Raw genomic sequence first — 16,555 nt, 5'->3', positions numbered from 1 at the left:
TTAAAATTTAAATTTTAAAATTTAAAATTCTAAAATTTAAATTTAAAATTTAAAATTTAAAATTCTAAAATTTAAATTCTAAAATTCTAAAATTCTTAAAATCTAAAATCTTAAAATTTAAAATCTAAAATCAAAATTAAAATTCTAAAATTTAAATTTAAAATTTAAAATTCTAAATTTAAAATTTAAATTTAAAATTTAAAATTTAAATTCTAAAATTTAAAATTCTAAAATTCTAAAATTCTAAAATTCTAAAATTTAAAATTCTAAAATTTAAAACTTAAAATTTAAAATCTTCTAAATTTAAAATTAAAATTCTAAAATTCTAAAATTCTAAAATTTAAAATTTAAAATTCTAAAATTCTAAAATTTAAAATTCTAAAATTTAAAATTTAAAATTTAAAATTCTAAAATTTAAAATTTAATTGTAATTTAAAATTTAAAATCTAAAATTCTAAAATTCTAAAATTCTAAAATTTAAAATTTAAAATTTAAAATTCTAAAATTTAAAATTCTAAAATTCTAAAATTTAAAATTTAAAATTCTAAAATTTAAAATTTAAAATTCAAAATTTAAAATTCTAAAATTTAATGTCTTCTAAATTTAAAATTCTAAAATTCTAAAATTTAAAATTTAAAATTCTAAAATTTTAAAATTTAAAATTTAAAATTTAAAATTCTAAAATTTAAAATTTAAAATTCTAAAATTTAAAATTTTAAAATTTAAAATTTAAAATTCTAAAATTCTAAATTTCTAAAATTTAAAAATTTAAAATTCTAAAATTTTAAAATTTAAAATTTAAAATTCTAAAATTTAAAATTCTAAAATTCTAATTCTAAAATTCTAAAATTTTAAAATTTAAAATTCAAAATTCTAAAATTTAAAATTTAAAAATTCAAAAAATTTAAAATTCTAAAATTTAAAATTTAAAATTTAAAATTTAAAATTTAAAATTCTAAAATTCTAAAATTTAAAATTTAAAATTTAAAATTTAAAATTCTAAAATTTAAAATTTAAAATTTAAAATTTAAAATTTAAAATTTAAAATTTAAAATTTTAAAATTTAAAATTTAAAATTTAAAATTTAAAATTCAAAATTCTAAAATTCTAAAATTTAAAATTTAAAATTTAAATTTAAAACTAAAATTCAAAAATTTAAAATCTAAAATTTAAAATTTAAAATTTAAAATTTAAAATTTAAAATTTAAAATTCTAAAATTCTAAAATTTAAAATTCTTAAAATTTAAAATTCTAAAATTTAAAATTCTAAAATTTAAAATTCTAAAATTTAAAATCTAAAATTTTAAAATTCTAAAATTCTAAAATCTAAAATTTAAAATTCTAAAATTCTAAAATTTAAAATTTAAAATTTAAAATTTAAAATTTAAAATTCTAAATAAAATTCTAAAATTTAAAATCTAAAATTTTAAAATTTAAAATTTAAAATTCTAAAATCTTAAAATTCTAAAATTTTAAAATTTAAAATTTAAAATTCTAAAATTCAAATTTAAAATTTAAAATTCTAAAATTTAAAATTTAAAATTCTAAAATTTAAAATTCTAAAATTTAAAATTCTAAAATTCTAAAATTTAATAAAATTTAAAAAAAATTCTAAAATTCTAAAATTTAAAATTTAAAATTTAAAATTTAAAATTTAAAATTCTAAAATTTAAAAATTTAAAATTTAAAATTTAAAATTCTAAAATTTAAAATTTAAAATTTAAAATTTAAAATCTTAAAATTTAAAATTTAAAATCTTAAAATTTAAAATTTAAAATTTAAAATTTAAAATTTAAAATCTAAAATTCTAAAATTCTAAAATTTAAAATTTAAAATCTTAAAATTTAAAATTTAAAATTTAAAATTCTAAAATTTAAAATTCTAAAATTCTAAAATTTAAAATTCAAAATTTAAAATTTAAAATTTAAAATTTAAAATTCTAAAATTTAAAATTCTAAAATTTAAAATTCTAAAATTTAAAATTTAAAATTTAAAATTCTAAAATTTAAAATTCTAAAATTTAAAATTTAAAATTCTAAAATCTAAAAATTTAAAATTTAAAATTCTAAAATTTAAAATTTAAAATTTAAAATTTAAAATTCTAAAATTTAAAATTCTAAAATTTAAAATTTAAAATTTAAAAATTTAAAATTTAAAATTTAAAATTCTAAAATTTAAAATTTAAAATTTAAAATTTAAAATTTAAAATTTAAAATTTAAAATTTAAAATTTTAAAATTCTAAAATTCTAAAATTTAAAATTTAAAATTTAAAATTTAAAATTTAAAATTTAAAATTCTAAAATTTAAAATCTAAAATTCTAAAATTTAAAATTTAAATTTTAAATTTAAAATTTAAAATTCTAAAATTTAAAATTTAAAATTTAAAATTTAAAATTTAAAATTTAAAATTCTAAAATTTAAAATTTAAAATTTAAAATTTAAAATTTAAAATTTAAAATTCTAAAATTCTAAATTTAAAATTTAAAATTCTAAAATTTAAAATTTTAAATCTAAAATTTAAAATCTTTTAAAATTTAAAATTTAAAATTCAAAATTTAAAATTCTAAAATTCAAAAATTTAAATTCTAAAATCTAAAATTTAAAATTCTAAAATCTAAAATCTTAAAATTTAAAATTTAAAATTCTAAAATTTAAAAATTCTAAAATTTAAAATTTAAATTTAAAATCTAAAATTTAAAATTTAAAATTTAAAATCTTAAAATTCTAAAATTTAAAAATTAAAATTTAAAATTTAAATTTAAAATTCTAAAATTTAAAATTTAAAATTTAAAATCTTTTTAAAATTCTAAAATTCTAAAATTTAAAATTTAAAATTTAAAATTTAAAATTTAAAATTTAAAATTTAAAATTCTAAAATCTTAAAATTTAAAATCTTAAAATAAAATTTAAAATTTAAAATTTAAAATTTAAAATTCTAAAATTTAAAATTTAAAATTTAAAATTTAAATTCTAAAATTCTAAAATTTAAAATTTAAAATTCTAAAATTTAAAATTTAAAATTTAAAATTTAAAATCTTAAAATTCTAAAATTTAAAATTTAAAATTCAAAATTCTAAAATCTAAAATTCTAAAATTTAAAATTTAAAATTCTAAAATTTAAAATTTAAAATTTAAAATTTAAAATTCTAAAATTTTAAAATTCTAAAATTTAAAATTTAAAATCTAAAATTTAAAATTAAAATTTAAAATTCTAAAATTTAATTTAAAATTAAAATCTAAAATTTAAAATCTTAAAATTTAAAATTTAAAATTTAAAATTTAAAATTCTAAAATTTAAAATTCTAAAATTTAAAATTTAAAATTTAAAATTTAAAATTTAAAATTTAAAATTCTAAAATTTAAAATTTAAAATTTAAAATTTAAAATTCTAAAATTTAAAATTCTAAAATTTAAAATTTAAAATTTAAAATTTAAAATTCTAAAATTCTAAAATTTAAAATTCTAAAATTTAAAATTTAAAATTTAAAATTTAAAATTTAAAATTTCAAAATTTAAAATTTAAAATTTAAAATTAAAATTCTAAAATTTAAAATTTAAAATTTAAAATTCTAAAATTCTAAAATTTAAAATTTATAAAATTCTAAAATCTAAAATTTAAAATTCTAAAATTCTAAAATTTAAAATTTAAAATTTAAAATTCTAAAATTTAAAATTTAAAATTCTAAAATCTATAAAATTCTAAAATTTAAAATTCTTAAAATTTAAAATTTAAAATTTAAAATTTAAAATTTAAAATTTAAAATTAAAATTTAAAATTCTAAAATTTAAAATTTAAAATTCTAAAATTTAAAATTTAAAATTTAAAATTTAAAATTTAAAATTCTAAAATTTAAAATTCTAAAATTCTAAAATTTAAAATTTTAAAAAAATTTAAAATTTAAAATTTAAAATTTAAAATTTAAAATCTAAAATCTAAAATTTAAAATCTAAAATTCTAAAATTTAAAATTTAAAATTTAAAATTCTAAAATTCTAAAATTTAAAATTCTAAAATTTAAAATTTAAAATTCTAAAATTTAAAATTCTAAAATTTAAAATTTAAAATTTAAAATTTAAAATTCTAAAATTTAAAATTCTAAAATTTAAAATTTAAAATCTAAAATTCTAAAATTCTAAAAATCTTAAAATTTAAAATTTAAAATTCTAAAATTTAAAATTCTAAAATTCTAAAATTTAAAATCTAAAATTTAAAATTTAAAATTTCTAAAATTCTAAAATTTAAAATTTAAAATTTAAAATTTAAAATTTAAAATTTAAAATTTAAAATTCTAAAATTCTAAAATCTAAAATTCTAAAATTTAAAATTCTAAAATTTAAAATTTAAAATTCTAAAATTTAAAATTTAAAATTTAAAATCTTAAAATTTAAAATTCTAAAATTCTAAAATTCTAAAATTTAAAATTTAAAATTTAAAATTTAAAATTCTAAAATTCTAAAATTTAAAATTTAAAATTTAAAATTTAAAATTTAAAATTCTAAAATTTAAAATTCAAAATTTAAAATTCTAAAATTCTAAAATTTAAAATTTAAAATTCTTAAAATTCTAAAATTCTAAAATTTAAAATTTAAAATTTAAAATTCTAAAATTCTAAAATTTAAAATTTAATAAAATTCTAAAATTTAAAATTTAAAATTTAAAATTTAAAATTTAAAATTTAAAATCTAAAATTTAAAATTTAAAATTTAAAATTCTAAAATTTAAAATTCTAAAATTCTAAAATTTAAAATTCTAAAATTTAAAATTCTAAAATTCTAAAATTTAAAATTTAAAATTTAAAATTTAAAATTTAAAATTTAAAATTTAAAATTTCTAAAATTCTTAAAATTTAAAATTTAAAATTTAAAATTCTAAAATTCTAAAATTTATCTAAAATTTAAAATTTAAAATTTAAAATTTAAAATTCTAAAATTCTAAAATTTAAAATTTAAAATTTAAAATTTAAAAATCTTAAAATTCTAAAATCTAAAATTTAAAATTTAAAATTTAAAATTTCTAAAATTTAAAATTTTAAAATTCTAAAATTTAAAATTTAAAATTTAAAATTTAAAATTTAAAATTTAAAATTTAAAATTCTAAAATTCTAAAATTTAAAATTTAAAATTTAAAATTCTAAAATTTAAAATTTAAAATTTAAAATTCTAAAATTTAAAATTCTAAAATTTAAAATTTAAAATTCTAAAATTTAAAATTTAAAATTTAAAATTTAAAATCTTTCTAAAATTAAAAATTTAAAATTTAAAATTTAAAATTTAAAATTCTAAAATTCTAAAATTTAAAATTCTAAAATTTAAAATTTAAAATCTAAAAATTTCTTAAAATTTAAAATTCTAAAATTCTAAAATTCTAAAATTCTAAAATTTAAAATTTAAAATTCTAAAATTTAAAATTTAAAATTCTAAAATTTAAAATTCTAAAATTCAAAATTTAAAATTCTAAAATTTAAAATTTAAAATTCTAAAATTCTAAAATTTAAAATTTCTAAAAAATTTAAAATTTAAAATTTAAAATTTAAAATTTAAAATTCTAAAATTTAAAATTCTAAAATTCTAAAATTTAAAATTCTAAAATTTAAAATTTAAAATTTAAAATTTAAAATTTAAAATTCTAAAATTTAAAATTTAAAATTTAAAATTTAAAATTTAAAATTCTAAAATTTAAAATTTAAAATTTAAAATTTAAAATTCTAAAATTCTAAAATTTAAAATTTAAAATTCTAAAATTTAAAATCTAAAATTCTAAAATTCTAAAATTTAAAATTTAAAATTCTAAAATTTAAAATCTAAAATTTAAAATTTAAAATTTAAAATTTAAAATTTAAAATTTAAAATTTAAAATTCTAAAATTAAAATTTAAAATTTAAAATTCTAAAATTTAAAATTTAAAATCTAAAATTCTTCTAAAATTTAAAATTCTAAAATTTAAAATTAAAATTCTAAAATTTAAAATTTAAAATTTAAAATTCTAAAATTTAAAATTTAAAATTTAAAATTTAAAATTCTAAAATTTAAAATTCTAAAATTTAAAATTTAAAATTTAAAATTTAAAATTTAAAATTTAAAATTTAAAATTCTAAAATTTAAAATTTAAAATTTAAAATTTAAAATTTAAAATTTAAAATTTAAAATTCTAAAATTTAAAATTTAAAATTTAAAATTTAAAATTTAAAATTTTAAAATTCTAAAATTTAAAATTTAAAATTTAAAATTTAAAATTTAAAATTTAAAATTCTAAAATTCTAAAATTCTAAAATTTAAAATTCTAAAAATTTAAAATTTAAAATTCTAAAATTCTAAAATTCTAAAATTTAAAATTCTAAAATTTAAAATTCTAAAATTCTAAAAATTCTAAAATTCTAAAATTTAAAATTTAAAATTTAAAATTTAAAATTTAAAATTTAAAATTTAAAATTTAAAATTTAAAATCTAAAATTTAAAATTTAAAATTTAAAATTTAAAATTCTAAAATTTAAAATTTAAAATTTAAAATTTAAAATTTAAAATTCTAAAATTTAAAATTTAAAATTTTAAAATTTAAAATTTAAAATTTAAAATTTAAAATTTAAAATTCTAAAATTTAAAATTTAAAATTTAAAATTTAAAATTTAAAATTTAAAATTCTAAAATTTAAAATTTAAAATTTAAAATTCTAAAATTTAAAATTTAAAATCTAAAATTTAAAATTCAAAAATTTAAAATTTAAAATTTAAAATTTAAAATTCTAAAATTCTAAAAATCTAAAATTCTAAAATTTAAAATTTAAAATTAAAATTCTAAAATTTAAAATTCTAAAATTTTTAAAATTCTAAAATTTAAAATTTAAAATTTAAAATTTAAAATTTAAAATTTAAAATTCTAAAATTTAAAATTCTAAAATTTAAAATTTAAAATTTTAAAATTCTAAAATTCTAAAATTCTTAAAATTTAAAATTTAAAATTTAAAATCTAAAATTTAAAATTTAAAATTTAAAATTTAAAATCTAAAATTTAAAATTCTAAAAATCTAAAATCTAAAATTTAAAATTTAAAAATCTAAAATTCTAAAATTTAAAATTTAAAATTTAAAATTTAAAATTCTAAAATTCTAAAATTCTAAAATTTAAAATTTAAAATTTAAAATTTAAAATTTAAAATTTAAAATTTAAAATTTAAAATTTAAAATTTAAAATTCTAAAATTTAAAATTCTAAAATTTAAAATTCTAAAATTTAAAATTTAAAATTTAAAATTCTAAAATTCTAAAATTTAAAATTTAAAATTTAAAATTTAAAATTTAAAATTTAAAATTTAAAATTTAAAATTCTAAAATTCTAAAATTTAAAATTCTAAAATTCTAAAATCTAAAATTCTAAAATTTAAAATTTAAAATTTAAAATTTAAAATTTAAAATTTAAAATTTAAAATCTAAAATTTAAAATTTAAAATTTAAAATTCTAAAATTCTAAAATTTAAAATTTAAAATTTAAAATTTAAAATTCTAAAATTTAAAATTCTAAAATTTAAAATTTAAAATTTAAAATTTAAAATTCTAAAATTTAAAATTTAAAATTTAAAATTCTAAAATTTAAAATTCTAAAATTTAAAATTCTAAAATTCTAAAATTCTAAAATTCTAAAATTTAAAATTTAAAATTTAAAATTTAAAATTTAAAATTTAAAATTTAAAATTTAAAATTCTAAAATTCTAAAATTTAAAATTTAAAATTTAAAATTTAAAATTTAAAATCTAAAATTTAAAATTCTAAAATTCTAAAATTAAAATTCTAAAATTAAAATTCTAAAATTTAAAATTCTAAAATTTAAAATTTAAAATTCTAAAATTTAAAATTTAAAATTCTAAAATTTAAAATTTAAAATTTAAAATTTAAAATTTAAAATCTAAAATTTAAAATTTAAAATTCTAAAATTCTAAAATTTAAAATTTAAAATTTAAAATTTAAAATTTAAAATTTAAAATTTAAAATTCTAAAATTTAAAATTTAAAATTCTAAAATTTAAAATTCTAAAATTTAAAATTTAAAATTCTAAAATTTAAAATTTAAAATTTAAAATTCTAAAATTTAAAATTTAAAATTCTAAAATTCTAAAATTTAAAATTTAAAATTTAAAATTTAAAATTTAAAATTTATCTAAAAATCTAAAATTCTAAAATTTAAAATTTAAAATTCTAAAATTTAAAATTCTAAAATTTAAAATTTAAAATTTAAAATTTAAAATTTAAAATTTAAAATTTAAAATTCTAAAATTTAAAATTTAAAATTTAAAATTTAAAATTTAAAATTTAAAATTCTAAAATTTAAAATTTAAAATTTTAAAATTTAAAATTTAAAATTTAAAATTTAAAATTTAAAATTCTAAAATTTAAAATTCTAAAATTTAAAATTTAAAATTTAAAATTTAAAATTCTAAAATTCTAAAATTTAAAATTCTAAAATTTAAAATTTAAAATTTAAAATTTAAAATTTAAAATTTAAAATTTAAAATTTAAAATTTAAAATTCTAAAATTTAATTTAAAATTTAAAATTCTAAAATTTAAAATTTAAAATTTAAAATTTAAAATTTAAAATTCTAAAATTTAAAATTCTAAAATTCTAAAATTTAAAATTTAAAATTTAAAATTTAAAATTTAAAATTTAAAATTCTAAAATTCTAAAATTCTAAAATTTAAAATTTAAAATTCTAAAATTTAAAATTTAAAATTCTAAAATTCTAAAATTTAAAATTTAAAATTTAAAATTTAAAATTCTAAAATTTAAAATTTAAAATTCTAAAATTTAAAATTTAAAATTTAAAATTCTAAAATTTAAAATTTAAAATTTAAAATTTAAAATTTAAAATTCTAAAATTTAAAATTTAAAATTCTAAAATTCTAAAATTTAAAATTCTAAAATTCTAAAATTTAAAATTTAAAATTTAAAATTTAAAATTTAAAATTCTAAAATTCTAAAATTCTAAAATTCTAAAATTCTAAAATTCTAAAATTCTAAAATTCTAAAATTTAAAATTTAAAATTTAAAATTTAAAATTTAAAATTCTAAAATTTAAAATTCTAAAATTTAAAATTCTAAAATCTAAAATTCTAAAATTCTAAAATTTAAAATTCTTCTAAAATTTAAAATTTAAAATTTAAAATTTAAAATTTAAAATTTAAAATTCTAAAATTTAAAATTCTAAAATTTAAAATTTAAAATTCTAAAATTCTAAAATTTAAAATTTAAAATCTAAAATTTAAAATTCTAAAATTTAAAATTTAAAATTTAAAATTCTAAAATTTAAAATTTAAAATTCTAAAATTTAAAATTTAAAATTTAAAATTCTAAAATTTAAAATTCTAAAATTCTAAAATTCTAAAATTCTAAAATTTAAAATTCTAAAATTCTAAAATTTAAAATTTAAAATTCTAAAATTCTAAAATTTAAAATTTAAAATTCTAAAATTCTAAAATTCTAAAATTTAAAATTTAAAATTCTAAAATTTAAAATTTAAAATTTAAAATTCTAAAATTCTAAAATTCTAAAATTTAAAATTTAAAATTTAAAATTTAAAATTTAAAATTCTAAAATTCTAAAATTTAAAATTCTAAAATTTAAAATTCTAAAATTCTAAAATTTAAAATTCTAAAATTTAAAATTCTAAAATTTAAAATTCTAAAATTTAAAATTCTAAAATTCTAAAATTTAAAATTTAAAATTCTAAAATTTAAAATTCTAAAATTCTAAAATTCTAAAATTCTAAAATTCTAAAATTCTAAAATTCTAAAATTCTAAAATTCTAAAATTCTAAAATTCTAAAATTCTAAAATTCTAAAATTCTAAAATTCAATTTTTTTCAATTTCAATTCGGTTTTATTAGTGAATAATCATGTTACAATGAGTTCTTTTGCAGTTCATAACAGAGTTTTGGAGTTCCTTTCAGCTGTGTGTTAAATCTCAATCCATTTTGGAAACGATTATTGCTTATGACTAGAGATTATCAAGAGTAAGAAAAATATAGAAAAACTTACTAAATTTGCAAAGGGGATAGAAATAGAAAAAGCTTACACTAGATCACAGTTTTTTTTTATCTATTGTAGACGTGCTTGATCATCAGCTCCCCGAGGGCCAGAAATTGCTCCGCCTTGTTACGGCAGGTCCGAAATCGCGTCATCATCTCCCCCGCGAGAGCAAAGAACTCCGGCAGGGTGAAGAGATCTTCCCCGGTGACTCCTTGCTGGGCCGCATCGCCGCTTCCGGCAGCGACCACGCTTGCAAACGATCGCCCCCATCCAGGAGGGAACGCTGGGTTGTCCGCTGAAACCGTACGCTGGCCAGCTGCAGGAACGGCTGCGCTCGTACTTCGCTGAGGAGGGTGGGACGCTGCTGATTTCTTCTTCCTCTTTTCCTGCTCCTCGAGGTAGGACTTGCGCGCGACGCATCCGCGGTAATTACCGGTATGGTTGCCGTCACAGTTCGCGCACTTTACGCGCGGCTTGGTTTGTTCTGCCTTGTCCCCCAAGTCCGCCTTTCGTGGCAGTGCGCACGCCTCCGAGAGGTGTGACTCACCGCACTTCACGCAGCGGGGCCGGAGGTTGCAGTTCCGCGAGCCGTGGCCGAATTTCTGGCAACGGTGGCATTGCGCTACGTCCGTCGGGTTCTTGGTGTAAAACCGCCAGTTTACCCAAAAACCGTCCAACGTCTTAGTCCGCCGCAGGTCTTGGATCTTGACGGTGCCGCGGTCGAAGTACAACAGGTACAGAGTGTGCGTACCTGTGACCGTTGTCTTGCGCGAGAGCACTTTAATCTCCCGCGGTTTTATTCCGGCGTCCGAAAGGTGACCCTTCAGGTCGGAGATCGGGCGGTCTTGATAACCCTGCAAGACGACCTTAACAGGGGCTTCTCGGGGTTGAATGTGTAGAAGTTGAAGTTGCTACGCTTCAATTCTTCAAACACCAGGTCGAAGTTCTTTTTATTCAGTGTGATCACTTGCACTGCCGACTTACCGATTTTCAGACAATATCCGAGGCCTTCCAGCAACTCGTCAACATCGTCCGCCAACGTGTCCAAAACAAAAATTGAGGTGGTCTTCGTTCCGTTGGAGAATTATTCTTTTTGGCGTCGGCACTTTTTCCGTGCACGACCATCGTCGTCGTCGTCGTCGGTAGTGGTGCTACCGTCGGTGTTGTTGTTTTTCTTCGTCGTCGCTCAGCATCTGGAACTCGTTCCTGATGGGAATGTTGGCGGATGTTGATGTGCCACTGGTCGTGGCACCGGAGGTACCCGAACGGGTTCGCACTGGTGATCTTGGAACATATCCGGGGTGTAGCAACTTTTTGTCGATTCCTTCTGCGCTCACGCTCCCCTGCGCGATGGCCGTCGACACGGCGTTGGTTTGTTTACCTTTTTGCACACGGCCGGTAGACGAACTTCGCGGGTTTTTCGAGGCCGCACTCGAACTGCCACGGCCACGGCCGGCCTTTGGCATGCTGGAGAAGCAAACTCGCGGGTAACCACAATCAATTACAGCGAAAAAAATCGAAAAAACGATGGAGCACTGAGCACTAGCTGCATGCTCTCGTGCGTACACGGAGGAAGCTGGGTGGCGACTTGATTTTTTCTAAAATTCTAAAATTCTAAAATTCTAAAATTCTAAAATTCTAAAATTCTAAAATTCTAAAATTCTAAAATTCTAAAATTCTAAAATTCTAAAATTCTAAAATTTAAAATTAAAATTCTAAAATTCTAAATTCTAAAATTCTAAAATTCTAAAATTTAAAATTCTAAAATTCTAAAATTCTAAAATTCTAAAATTCTAAAATTCTAAAATTCTAAAATTCTAAAATTTAAAATTTAAAATTCTAAAATTCTAAAATTCTAAAATTCTAAAATTTAAAATTTAAAATTCTAAAATTCTAAAATTTAAAATTCTAAAATTTAAAATTCTAAAATTCTAAAATTCTAAAATTCTAAAATTTAAAATTTAAAATTCTAAAATTTAAAATTTAAAATTCTAAAATTTAAAATTTAAAATTTAAAATTCTAAAATTCTAAAATTCTAAAATTTAAAATTTAAAATTCTAAAATTCTAAAATTCTAAAATTTAAAATTCTAAAATTTAAAATTCTAAAATTCTAAAATTCTAAAATTCTAAAATTTAAAATTCTAAAATTCTAAAATTCTAAAATTCTAAAATTCTAAAATTTAAAATTCTAAAATTTAAAATTCTAAAATTCTAAAATTCTAAAATTCTAAAATTCTAAAATTCTAAAATTAAAATTCTAAAATTCTAAAATTCTAAAATTCTAAAATTTAAAATTTAAAATTCTAAAATTCTAAAATTCTAAAATTCTAAAATTCTAAAATTCTAAAATTCTAAAATTCTAAAATTCTAAAATTCTAAAATTCTAAAATTCTAAAATTCTAAAATTCTAAAATTCTAAAATTCTAAAATTCTAAAATTCTAAAATTCTAAAATTCTAAAATTCTAAAATTCAAAAATTCTAAAATTCTAAAATTCTAAAATTCTAAAATTCTAAAATTCTAAAATTCTAAAATTCTAAAATTCTAAAATTCTAAAATTCTAAAATTCTAAAATTCTAAAATTCTAAAATTCTAAAATTCTAAAATTCTAAAATTCTAAAATTCTAAAATTCTAAAATTCTAAAATTCTAAAATTCTAAAATTCTAAAATTCTAAAATTCTAAAATTCTAAAATTCTAAAATTCTAAAATTCTAAAATTCTAAAATTCTAAAATTTTAAAATTTTAAAATTCTAAAATTCTAAAATTCCCGAAAAGTGTGCCAGATATGGACAGATTTTGCCAGATTTTTCACGTTATGATTATTTTGAATTAATTTTCGATAAAAAAAAAATCAGCATTTTGGAGTCCATAAAGTCAGTTAAACAATCTGAATTCTGCAAACTTTTTAATTAATTTATATCCTCCCTCTCCTATACCACTCAAAATTATTAGATTTTCGTCTGCCAGATTTTTAATCGATACTTTGCCAGATTTTTCAAATTTTGACCACGCAATACATACGCACGTAGAATGCTCTATACCTATTCTATGCTTTTACACAGATTTTGTGTATTCCCGGTTTTGGGCATAGAGTAATCTACGTGCGTATGTATTGCGTGTACGTACACGAAAATAAAGTGAGGTTAAATTTTGTTAGCCAGCAAAATCAAATGGTGCGCTAGTGTGCGTACGCAAAACGTCATTAAGCTGTGTTATGTGGATTTGCGTGTCAGTGCCGCACTGGCTCCCACATAGAAAAATGGGCGGAAAACGGCCAAAAAGCGGGGACGTTTTGCCTGAAAGCGGGCCCGATTTTCAGCACGCTTTTTCCCCTCGTTGTGGCCTTTTTCGTGCCAGAATGCAACATTTAGGCGGGCGTTACGCATTTTGGCCGAGTTGTTACGCCCGTCTGTGGCACGCTTCTGGGCACATTTTGACCATGATAACGGGCAAAAAAACGATGGCGGAACGGGGCGCATTTTGGGCGTGCTTCTTCTTCTTTAGTATTTCCGGATTCAGTTTAGAGCGGTTAGGGTGATCGATACAAATAGGGTGACAAAAAAACAAAACAGATTAAAATGTTTATTCAAAGAGTTCTTAAAATTACAATAAAAGCCACTAAACCTATTTAAAACTAGCTATATATATATAAATAAAAGTTGAATTAATATGTTTAAATAAATTTAAACTGGTCCTATTGTTTTAAATAACTGAATTTGATAAAATTATTTTACTAAACTAACCAAAATAGTTTCAATAACTTTAAATTAGTAGTAATTACTAAAATTTAGTTGAAGTTAGGTAAATTTTGTTAAATTAAGGTAAATTTAGATTAATTGCGTTAAATGTCAAGTTTAGTTTAATGTAGTTAAAAACAGTTGAATCTAATATATTTGAGTAAAATTTAGTTTATTTAAGTAGAATTGAGTTAAATTGATGTGAATTAATTAAAATATAGTTAAATTTGATTAAATTTAGTTAAACTTATTTGAATTTAGCTAATATTAGGTACATTAAGAATAATTTAGTTAAATTTAGATAAAATTAGTTGGATTCATATGAATTGAGTTAACTCAAGCTACATAAAGTTAAATCAAGTTTAATTAAGTTAAATAGAGCTAAATAAAATTAAATGAAGTTAAATACAGTTAAATTAAGTTAAATAAAGTTAAATAAATTCAGATTAATTTAGTTAATTTAAGAAAAATTGAGTTGAAATAAGTTAAATTAAGTAAAATTTAGAAAAATAATTAAATTTATTAAAATTTTGTTAAGTTTCGTTTAAAACTAGTGAAATGTAGTTTAATTCATTTAAATTTAATTTAATTCCGATCATTTTAGTTAAATTCAGTTAATTTTAGCTAAGTTTTGTTAATTTTGGTTAAATTTTGATAATTTTAGATAAGTTTAGTTATAGTAAACTAATTTTAGTTGAATTCAGTTAAACTAAGACAAATATAGATAAATTTGTTAAATTTGTCTAAATATAGTTAGATAAGGTTAAATTTTGTAAAATTTAGTTCAATATAATTAAACATAGTTGAATTTAGTTAAATTTATTTAAATATAAATAAACTTAGTTCAATTAAGTCAAATTTAGTTAATTTAGAAGTAGTGTGCGTGCGTACTAACGCGGTGTTGTACTTCGGCCGGTCCGTCGAATTTACTCGCGAATCCGTGGTTATCCGGTTTACCGCGACGTGAAGTTCCCGTCAGCAGGTGTTGGAACCTGTAGTGAAGCGGTGCAAAATAAAATCCGCGTCCAGCGATCGCGAAATCGCCAATATTTCGCACGAAAAAATTGGTCGATCTTGCGGTTCAGATCTGGCCAAACAAGTGAACAATAAAGTGCTCCCCGGCAACAAGAAGCTCGTCGTCGTCGTCGTCGTCTTCGTTCCTTCGCATCGCGGTAGTGTTGTGTGATCGTACCGTCGTCGTCACAAACGGTCTGCGTGTGTTGTTGCTTGGAAGTGTGGAAGAGTTTTGGAAGGCGCACAGTGGGTCGGAGTGAAATAGTAGTGCGACAAAAAAAATCGGCAAAAAGTTTTTTATTGTAAAAATTAAAAGAAAATTAAAGGAAAGTGAACGCAAGTGACCGTTGCGTACGTGCACCAAAGCCCCCTCCGCATCCTGTTTTGGGCGGCTGTACCCCAGGTTAGGGGCGGCCCAAAATAACGTGGGGTTTCGACTCCCTTTCCCCGTGAGCGGCTGTTCCCAGGTTAGGGGCGGCTCTGAAGAGGTGAGCGACCCCCTTCGAGCGTCTGTTCCCCAGGTTAGGGGCGGCTCGAAGAAATTGGTGTCTGGCTCCATAGTCGAGGTAAGCGTCTGTTCTCCATGTTAGGGGCGGCTTACAGCGGATAGAGTTCAGACCCCCTCGAGCGGCTGTTCCCCAGGTTAGGGGCGGCTCGAAACAGCGTCTGTTCCCAGGTTAGGGGCGGCTGATTAACAGTCCCAGTGCCAGGGTGGGACTCTAAACAGTCCTGGTACGACGGTCCTCCGGCGAGACAGGGGGTTGGTGATGGCTACACGCACCCGCCGTAAAACAGTAGTGCAGAGAGCTCCAGATGCGAGCCGATCCAATCGCCGACCCGATTTTCGGGGATCCAGGGATTGGAAACTCGGGACGTGGAACTGCAGGTCTCTCAACTTCGATGGGGGCGACCGCATTCTTTCCAACGAATTGCGGGTCCGCGGTCTCGAAGTCGTGGCGCTGCAGGAGGTGTGCTGGACGGGGAAGGACCACCGGGAGTACGGTGACTACACTATGTATTGGAGCGGCGGCAATACACACGAGCTGGGGACAGCTTTTATAGTGTTGGGCGAAATGTCGAAGCGCGTGATTGGTTGGTGGCCAGTCAACGACAGAATGTGCCGGTTGAGAATCAAGGGCCGATTCTTCAACCTGAGCATTATCAACGTGCACAGCCCGCACATGGGAAGCGACGCCGATGACAAGGACGCTTTCTACGAGCTTCTTGACCGCGAGTACAGGAAGTGTCCAAAACACGACGTCAAGATTGTCATCGGCGACTTGAACGCTCAAGTTGGCCAGGAGGAGGAGTTTAGACCGGTTATTGGGAGGTTCAGCGCTCACCAGCAGACGAACGAGAACGGCCTACGACTCATCGATTTCGCTACCTCCCGAAACATGGCCATACGTAGTACCTTCTTCCAGCACACCTCCTATACAAGTACACCTGGAGATCACCAAACGACACGGAGACGCAAATCGACCATGTTCTCATCGATGGTCGGCACTTCTCGGACATAATCGACGTCAGAACCTACCGTGGCGCGGACATCGACTCGGACCACTACCTGGTGGTGGCAAAGCTGCGCCAACGCCTGTCCGAGGTCAACAAGATCCGGTACCGTCGCCCGCAGCGGTATAACCTGGAGCGACTCAAGGACCATGAGGTCGCTACCCAGTACGCGCGGGAACTCGAAGCTGCGTTGCCTGACGAGGGTGAGCTCGCTGAAGCCCCTCTGGAGGCCTGCTGGAGCCATATGGAAGCAGCCATCAACGCAGCGGCATCGAGCG

The sequence above is a fragment of the Culex quinquefasciatus genome, chromosome 3, assembly GCF_015732765.1.
Source record: "Culex quinquefasciatus strain JHB chromosome 3, VPISU_Cqui_1.0_pri_paternal, whole genome shotgun sequence".
NCBI classification, from domain to species: Eukaryota; Metazoa; Arthropoda; class Insecta; order Diptera; family Culicidae; genus Culex; species Culex quinquefasciatus.
The sequence above is the reverse complement of the archived record's forward strand: the minus strand, read 5'-3'. Positions refer to the sequence as shown.